Consider the following 8,166-nt stretch of genomic DNA (forward strand, 5'->3'; position numbering starts at 1 on the left):
TACCGTTGTTGGGGTTCGATCCCAAACTACCGACATGATAGGTTCACCGCTGTCCAATTTCGAGTTCCGTTAAAATTATGGAAAGAAAACAACTAAAATCGCCGTTGCCGGGGATCGAACCCGGGTCACCTGCGTGACAGGCAGGAATACTCACCACTATACTACAACGACTCATAAAAAATAAATTATGTCTTAACTGCGTGACAGGCAGGAATACTCACCACTATACTACAACGACTCATAAAAAATAAATTATGTCTTAATGCTCCAAATTTTACCAATCGTCTTTAGAAAAAGCGACCCATTGTCAATGCTCTAGATTTTATCAATCCAAGATTCGGAACAAGTAATCCAAATTCAAATCCGGTGAAAATTGTCAAAAGAAAATTAAACTTATTATTGTCGGGGTTCAAACTCATGTCTATCGAGTGACAAGCGGGAATACTCACTACTGTATTACATCGACCTCTGAAAAATATATTATTTGTAAACACACGGGAGAAAAAGGAATCCAATCCCGAATTTCAAATTCAAAAGAAAATTAAAAACAGTCTGCTGCGGCGGATCAAACTCGCAGGAATACTCACTACTCTACAACGACGACTTTGAACAATATAATATTTGTTAGCACATCAGATTTTATCAATCGTCGTTACAAAAAGTAATCCAATTTTGAATGCGACTAAAATTGTCAAAACAAGATTAAACTTGTTGTTGTTCGGGATCAAACTCATGTCACTCGAGTGCAAGCGGGAATGCTCGCCCTTGTATTACAACGACCTTTGGAACATAATAACTCGAGTGACAAGCGGAAATACTCACCACTGTACCACTACAACGACCTCTGAAAACATATTATATGTTAACACACAAGATTTCATAAACAATTGTTCAGCCAACTTTCTTTTCAAACTACCGTTGTTGGGGTTCGATCCCAAACTACCGGCATGACAGGTTCACCGCTGTCCAATTTCGAGTTCCGTTAAAATTACGGAAAGAAAACAACTAAAATCGCCGTTGCCGGGGATCGAACCCGGGTCACCTGCGTGACAGGCAGGAATACTCACCACTATACTACAACGACTCATAAAAAATAAATTATGTCTTAATGCTCCAAATTTTACCAATCGTCTTTAGAAAAAGCGACCCATTGTCAACGCTCTAGATTTTATCAATCGAAGATTCGGAACAAGTAATCCAAATTCAAATCCGGTGAAAATTGTCAAAAGAAAATTAAACTTATTATTGTCGGGGTTCAAACTCATGTCTATCGAGTGACAAGCGGGAATACTCACTACTTTATTACATCGACATGTGAAAAATATATTATTTGTAAACACACGGGAGAAAAAGGAATCCAATCCCGAATTTCAAATTCAAAAGAAAATTAAAAACAGTCTGCTGCGGCGGATCAAACTCGCAGGAATACTCACTACTCTACAACGACGACTTTGAACAATATAATATTTGTTAGCAGATCAGATTTTATCAATCGTCGTTACAAAAAGTAATCCAATTTTGAATGCGACTAAAATTGTCAAAACAAGATTAAACTTGTTGTTGTTCGGGATCAAACTCATGTCACTCGAGTGCAAGCGGGAATGCTCGCCCTTGTATTACAACGACCTTTGGAACATAATAACTCGAGTGACAAGCGGAAATACTCACCACTGTACCACTACAACGACCTCTGAAAACATATTATATGTTAACACACAAGATTTCATAAACAATTGTTCAGCCAACTTTCTTTTCAAACTACCGTTGTTGGGGTTCGATCCCAAACTACCGAGATGATAGGTTCACCGCTGTCCAATTTCGAGTTCCGTTAAAATTACGGAAAGAAAACAACTAAAATCGCCGTTGCCGGGGATCGAACCCGGGTCACCTGCGTGACAGACAGGAATACTCACCACTATACTACAACGACTCATAAAAAATAAATTATGTCTTAACGCTCCAAATTTTACCAATCGTCTTTAGAAAAAGCGACCCATTGTCAACGCTCTAGATTTTATCAATCGAAGATTCGGAACAAGTAATCCAAATTCAAATCCGGTGAAAATTGTCAAAAGAAAATTAAACTTATTATTGTCGGGGTTCAAACTCATGTCTATCGAGTGACAAGCGGGAATACTCACTACTGTATTACATCGACCTCTGAAAAATATATTATTTGTAAACACACGGGAGAAAAAGGAATCCAATCCCGAATTTCAAATTCAAAAGAAAATTAAAAACAGTCTGCTGCGGCGGATCAAACTCGCAGGAATACTCACTACTCTACAACGACGACTTTGAACAATATAATATTTGTTAGCACATCAGATTTTATCAATCGTCGTTACAAAAAGTAATCCAATTTTGAATGCGACTAAAATTGTCAAAACAAGATTAAACTTGTTGTTGTTCGGGATCAAACTCATGTCACTCGAGTGCAAGCGGGAATGCTCGCCCTTGTATTACAACGACCTTTGGAACATAATAACTCGAGTGACAAGCGGAAATACTCACCACTGTACCACTACAACGACCTCTGAAAACATATTATATGTTAACACACAAGATTTCATAAACAATTGTTCAGCCAACTTTCTTTTCAAACTACCGTTGTTGGGGTTCGATCCCAAACTACCGACATGATAGGTTCACCGCTGTCCAATTTCGAGTTCCGTTAAAATTACGGAAAGAAAACAACTAAAATCGCCGTTGCCGGGGATCGAACCCGGGTCACCTGCGTGACAGGCAGGAATACTCACCACTATACTACAACGACTCATAAAAAATAAATTATGTCTTAACGCTCCAAATTTTACCAATCGTCTTTAGAAAAAGCGACCCATTGTCAACGCTCTATATTTTATCAATCGAAGATTCGGAACAAGTAATCCAAATTCAAATCCGGTAAAAATTGTCAAAAGAAAATTAAACTTATTATTGTCGGGGTTCAAACTCATGTCTATCGAGTGACAAGCGGGAATACTCACTACTGTATTACATCGACCTCTGAAAAATATATTATTTGTAAACACACGGGAGAAAAAGGAATCCAATCCCGAATTTCAAATTCAAAAGAAAATTAAAAACAGTCTGCTGCGGCGGATCAAACTCGCAGGAATACTCACCACTCTACAACGACGACTTTGAACAATATAATATTTGTTAACACATCAGATTTTATCAATCGCCGTTACAAAAAGTAATCCAATTTTGAATGCGACTAAAATTGTCAAAACAAGATTAAACTTGTTGTTGTTCGGGATCAAACTCATGTCACTCGAGTGCAAGCGGGAATGCTCGCCCTTGTATTACAACGACCTTTGGAACATAATAACTCGAGTGACAAGCGGAAATACTCACCACTGTACCACTACAACGACCTCTGAAAACATATTATATGTTAACACACAAGATTTCATAAACAATTGTTCAGCCAACTTTCTTTTCAAACTACCGTTGTTGGGGTTCGATCCCAAACTACCGACATGATAGGTTCACCGCTGTCCAATTTCGAGTTCCGTTAAAATTACGGAAAGAAAACAACTAAAATCGCCGTTGCCGGGGATCGAACCCGGGTCACCTGCGTGACAGGCAGGAATACTCACCACTATACTACAACGACTCATAAAAAATAAATTATGTCTTAACGCTCCAAATTTTACCAATCGTCTTTAGAAAAAGCGACCCATTGTCAACGCTCTATATTTTATCAATCGAAGATTCGGAACAAGTAATCCAAATTCAAATCCGGTAAAAATTGTCAAAAGAAAATTAAACTTATTATTGTCGGGGTTCAAACTCATGTCTATCGAGTGACAAGCGGGAATACTCACTACTGTATTACATCGACCTCTGAAAAATATATTATTTGTAAACACACGGGAGAAAAAGGAATCCAATCCCGAATTTCAAATTCAAAAGAAAATTAAAAACAGTCTGCTGCGGCGGATCAAACTCGCAGGAATACTCACCACTCTACAACGACGACTTTGAACAATATAATATTTGTTAACACATCAGATTTTATCAATCGCCGTTACAAAAAGTAATCCAATTTTGAATGCGACTAAAATTGTCAAAACAAGATTAAACTTGTTGTTGTTCGGGATCAAACTCATGTCACTCGAGTGCAAGCAGGAATGCTCGCCCTTGTATTACAACGACCTTTGGAACATAATAACTCGAGTGACAAGCGGAAATACTCACCACTGTACCACTACAACGACCTCTGAAAACATATTATATGTTAACACACAAGATTTCATAAACAATTGTTCAGCCAACTTTCTTTTCAAACTACCGTTGTTGGGGATCGATCCCAAACTACCGACATGACAGGTTCACCGCTGTCCAATTTCGAGTTCCGTTAAAATTACGGAAAGAAAACAACTAAAATCGCCGTTGCCGGGGATCGAACCCGGGTCACCTGCGTGACAGGCAGGAATACTCACCACTATACTACAACGACTCATAAAAAATAAATTATTTCTTAACGCTCCAGATTTTACCAATCGTCTTTAGAAAAAGCGACCCATTGTCAACGCTCTAGATTTTATCAATCGAAGATTCGGAACAAGTAATCCAAATTCAAATCCGGTGAAAATTGTCAAAAGAAAATTAAACTTATTATTGTCGGGGTTCAAACTCATGTCTATCGAGTGACAAGCGGGAATACTCACTACTGTATTACATCGACCTCTGAAAAATATATTATTTGTAAACACACGGGAGAAAAAGGAATCCAATCCCGAATTTCAAATTCAAAAGAAAATTAAAAACAGTCTGCTGCGGCGGATCAAACTCGCAGGAATACTCACCACTCTACAACGACGACTTTGAACAATATAATATTTGTTAACACATCAGATTTTATCAATCGCCGTTACAAAAAGTAATCCAATTTTGAATGCGACTAAAATTGTCAAAACAAGATTAAACTTGTTGTTGTTCGGGATCAAACTCATGTCACTCGAGTGCAAGCGGGAATGCTCGCCCTTGTATTACAACGACCTTTGGAACATAATAACTCGAGTGACAAGCGGAAATACTCACCACTGTACCACTACAACGACCTCTGAAAACATATTATATGTTAACACACAAGATTTCATAAACAATTGTTTAGCCGACTTTCTTTTCAAACTACCGTTGTTGGGGATCGATCCCAAACTACCGGCATGACAGGTTCACCGCTGTCCAATTTCGAGTTCCGTTAAAATTACGGAAAGAAAACAACTAAAATCGCCGTTGCCGGGGATCGAACCCGGGTCACCTGCGTGACAGGCAGGAATACTCACCACTATACTACAACGACTCATAAAAAATAAATTATTTCTTAACGCTCCAGATTTTACCAATCGTCTTTAGAAAAAGCGACCCATTGTCAACGCTCTAGATTTTATCAATCGAAGATTCGGAACAAGTAATCCAAATTCAAATCCGGTGAAAATTGTCAAAAGAAAATTAAACTTATTATTGTCGGGGTTCAAACTCATGTCTATCGAGTGACAAGCGGGAATACTCACTACTGTATTACATCGACCTCTGAAAAATATATTATTTGTAAACACACGGGAGAAAAAGGAATCCAATCCCGAATTTCAAATTCAAAAGAAAATTAAAAACAGTCTGCTGCGGCGGATCAAACTCGCAGGAATACTCACTACTCTACAACGACGACTTTGAACAATATAATATTTGTTAGCACATCAGATTTTATCAATCGTCGTTACAAAAAGTAATCCAATTTTGAATGCGACTAAAATTGTCAAAACAAGATTAAACTTGTTGTTGTTCGGGATCAAACTCATGTCACTCGAGTGCAAGCGGGAATGCTCGCCCTTGTATTACAACGACCTTTGGAACATAATAACTCGAGTGACAAGCGGAAATACTCACCACTGTACCACTACAACGACCTCTGAAAACATATTATATGTTAACACACAAGATTTCATAAACAATTGTTCAGCCAACTTTCTTTTCAAACTACCGTTGTTGGGGTTCGATCCCAAACTACCGACATGATAGGTTCACCGCTGTCCAATTTCGAGTTCCGTTAAAATTACGGAAAGAAAACAACTAAAATCGCCGTTGTCGGGGATCGAACCCGGGTCACCTGCGTGACAGGCAGGAATACTCACCACTATACTACAACGACTCATAAAAAATAAATTATGTCTTAACGCTCCAAATTTTACCAATCGTCTTTAGAAAAAGCGACCCATTGTCAACGCTCTAGATTTTATCAATCGAAGATTCGGAACAAGTAATCCAAATTCAAATCCGGTAAAAATTGTCAAAAGAAAATTAAACTTATTATTGTCGGGGTTCAAACTCATGTCTATCGAGTGACAAGCGGGAATACTCACTACTGTATTACATCGACCTCTGAAAAATATATTATTTGTAAACACACGGGAGAAAAAGGAATCCAATCCCGAATTTCAAATTCAAAAGAAAATTAAAAACAGTCTGCTGCGGCGGATCAAACTCGCAGGAATACTCACTACTCTACAACGACGACTTTGAACAATATAATATTTGTTAGCACATCAGATTTTATCAATCGTCGTTACAAAAAGTAATCCAATTTTGAATGCGACTAAAATTGTCAAAACAAGATTAAACTTGTTGTTGTTCGGGATCAAACTCATGTCACTCGAGTGCAAGCGGGAATGCTCGCCCTTGTATTACAACGACCTTTGGAACATAATAACTCGAGTGACAAGCGGAAATACTCACCACTGTACCACTACAACGACCTCTGAAAACATATTATATGTTAACACACAAGATTTCATAAACAATTGTTCAGCCAACTTTCTTTTCAAACTACCGTTGTTGGGGTTCGATCCCAAACTACCGACATGATAGGTTCACCGCTGTCCAATTTCGAGTTCCGTTAAAATTACGGAAAGAAAACAACTAAAATCGCCGTTGCCGGGGATCGAACCCGGGTCACCTGCGTGACAGGCAGGAATACTCACCACTATACTACAACGACTCATAAAAAATAAATTATGTCTTAACGCTCCAAATTTTACCAATCGTCTTTAGAAAAAGCGACCCATTGTCAACGCTCTAGATTTTATCAATCGAAGATTCGGAACAAGTAATCCAAATTCAAATCCGGTAAAAATTGTCAAAAGAAAATTAAACTTATTATTGTCGGGGTTCAAACTCATGTCTATCGAGTGACAAGCGGGAATACTCACTACTGTATTACATCGACATCTGAAAAATATATTATTTGTAAACACACGGGAGAAAAAGGAATCCAATCCCGAATTTCAAATTCAAAAGAAAATTAAAAACAGTCTGCTGCGGCGGATCAAACTCGCAGGAATACTCACTACTCTACAACGACGACTTTGAACAATATAATATTTGTTAGCACATCAGATGTTATCAATCGTCGTTACAAAAAGTAATCCAATTTTGAATGCAGCTAAAATTGTCAAAACAAGATTAAACTTGTTGTTGTTCGGGATCAAACTCATGTCACTCGAGTGCAAGCGGGAATGCTCGCCCTTGTATTACAACGACCTTTGGAACATAATAACTCGAGTGACAAGCGGAAATACTCACCACTGTACCACTACAACGACCTCTGAAAACATATTATATGTTAACACACAAGATTTCATAAACAACTGTTCAGCCAACTTTCTTTTCAAATTACCGTTGTTGGGGTTCGATCCCAAACTACCGACATGATAGGTTCACCGCTGTCCAATTTCGAGTTCCGTTAAAATTACGGAAAGAAAACCAACTACAATCGTCGTTGCCGGGGATCGAACCCGGGTCACCTGCGTGACAGGCAGGAATACTCACCACTATACTACAACGACTCATAAAAAATAAATTATGTCTTAACGCTCCAAATTTTACCAATCCTCACCACTATACTACAACGACTCATAAAAAATAAATTATGTCTTAACGCTCCAAATTTTACCAATCGTCTTTACTATACTACAACGACTCATAAAAAATAAATTATGTCTTAACGCTCCAAATTTTACCAATCGTCTTTTGAAAAAGCGACCCATTGTCAACGCTCTAGATTTTATCAATCGAAGATTCGGAACAAGTAATCCAAATTCAAATCCGGTGAAAATTGTCAAAAGAAAATTAAACTTATTATTGTCGGGGTTCAAACTC

General features: G+C 38.0%; 9 non-coding genes across 9 annotated transcripts; all 9 read right to left on the reverse strand.

The window, feature by feature from the left end:
• Nucleotides 1-99: 99 nt before the first annotated feature.
• On the reverse strand, nt 100-171 carry TRNAD-GUC. Its single transcript has one exon. It is a non-coding gene; the product is annotated as a tRNA-Asp (tRNA).
• An 841-nt stretch (nt 172-1,012) lies between these two features.
• On the reverse strand, nt 1,013-1,084 carry TRNAD-GUC. The gene has a single exon. It is a non-coding gene; the product is annotated as a tRNA-Asp (tRNA).
• Nucleotides 1,085-1,858: 774 nt separating this feature from the next.
• Nucleotides 1,859-1,930, reverse strand: TRNAD-GUC. Its single transcript has one exon. It is a non-coding gene; the product is annotated as a tRNA-Asp (tRNA).
• A 774-nt stretch (nt 1,931-2,704) lies between these two features.
• TRNAD-GUC lies at nt 2,705-2,776 on the reverse strand. The gene has a single exon. It is a non-coding gene; the product is annotated as a tRNA-Asp (tRNA).
• A 774-nt stretch (nt 2,777-3,550) lies between these two features.
• On the reverse strand, nt 3,551-3,622 carry TRNAD-GUC. Its single transcript has one exon. It is a non-coding gene; the product is annotated as a tRNA-Asp (tRNA).
• Nucleotides 3,623-4,396: 774 nt separating this feature from the next.
• On the reverse strand, nt 4,397-4,468 carry TRNAD-GUC. The gene has a single exon. It is a non-coding gene; the product is annotated as a tRNA-Asp (tRNA).
• A 774-nt stretch (nt 4,469-5,242) lies between these two features.
• On the reverse strand, nt 5,243-5,314 carry TRNAD-GUC. The gene has a single exon. It is a non-coding gene; the product is annotated as a tRNA-Asp (tRNA).
• A 1,620-nt stretch (nt 5,315-6,934) lies between these two features.
• Nucleotides 6,935-7,006, reverse strand: TRNAD-GUC. Its single transcript has one exon. It is a non-coding gene; the product is annotated as a tRNA-Asp (tRNA).
• A 775-nt stretch (nt 7,007-7,781) lies between these two features.
• TRNAD-GUC lies at nt 7,782-7,853 on the reverse strand. The gene has a single exon. It is a non-coding gene; the product is annotated as a tRNA-Asp (tRNA).
• Between the last annotated feature and the right edge of the window lie 313 nt (nt 7,854-8,166).

The sequence above is a fragment of the Cucurbita maxima genome, unplaced genomic scaffold (genome assembly GCF_002738345.1).
Source record: "Cucurbita maxima cultivar Rimu unplaced genomic scaffold, Cmax_1.0 Cma_Scf00975, whole genome shotgun sequence".
Lineage (NCBI taxonomy): Eukaryota > Viridiplantae > Streptophyta > Magnoliopsida > Cucurbitales > Cucurbitaceae > Cucurbita > Cucurbita maxima.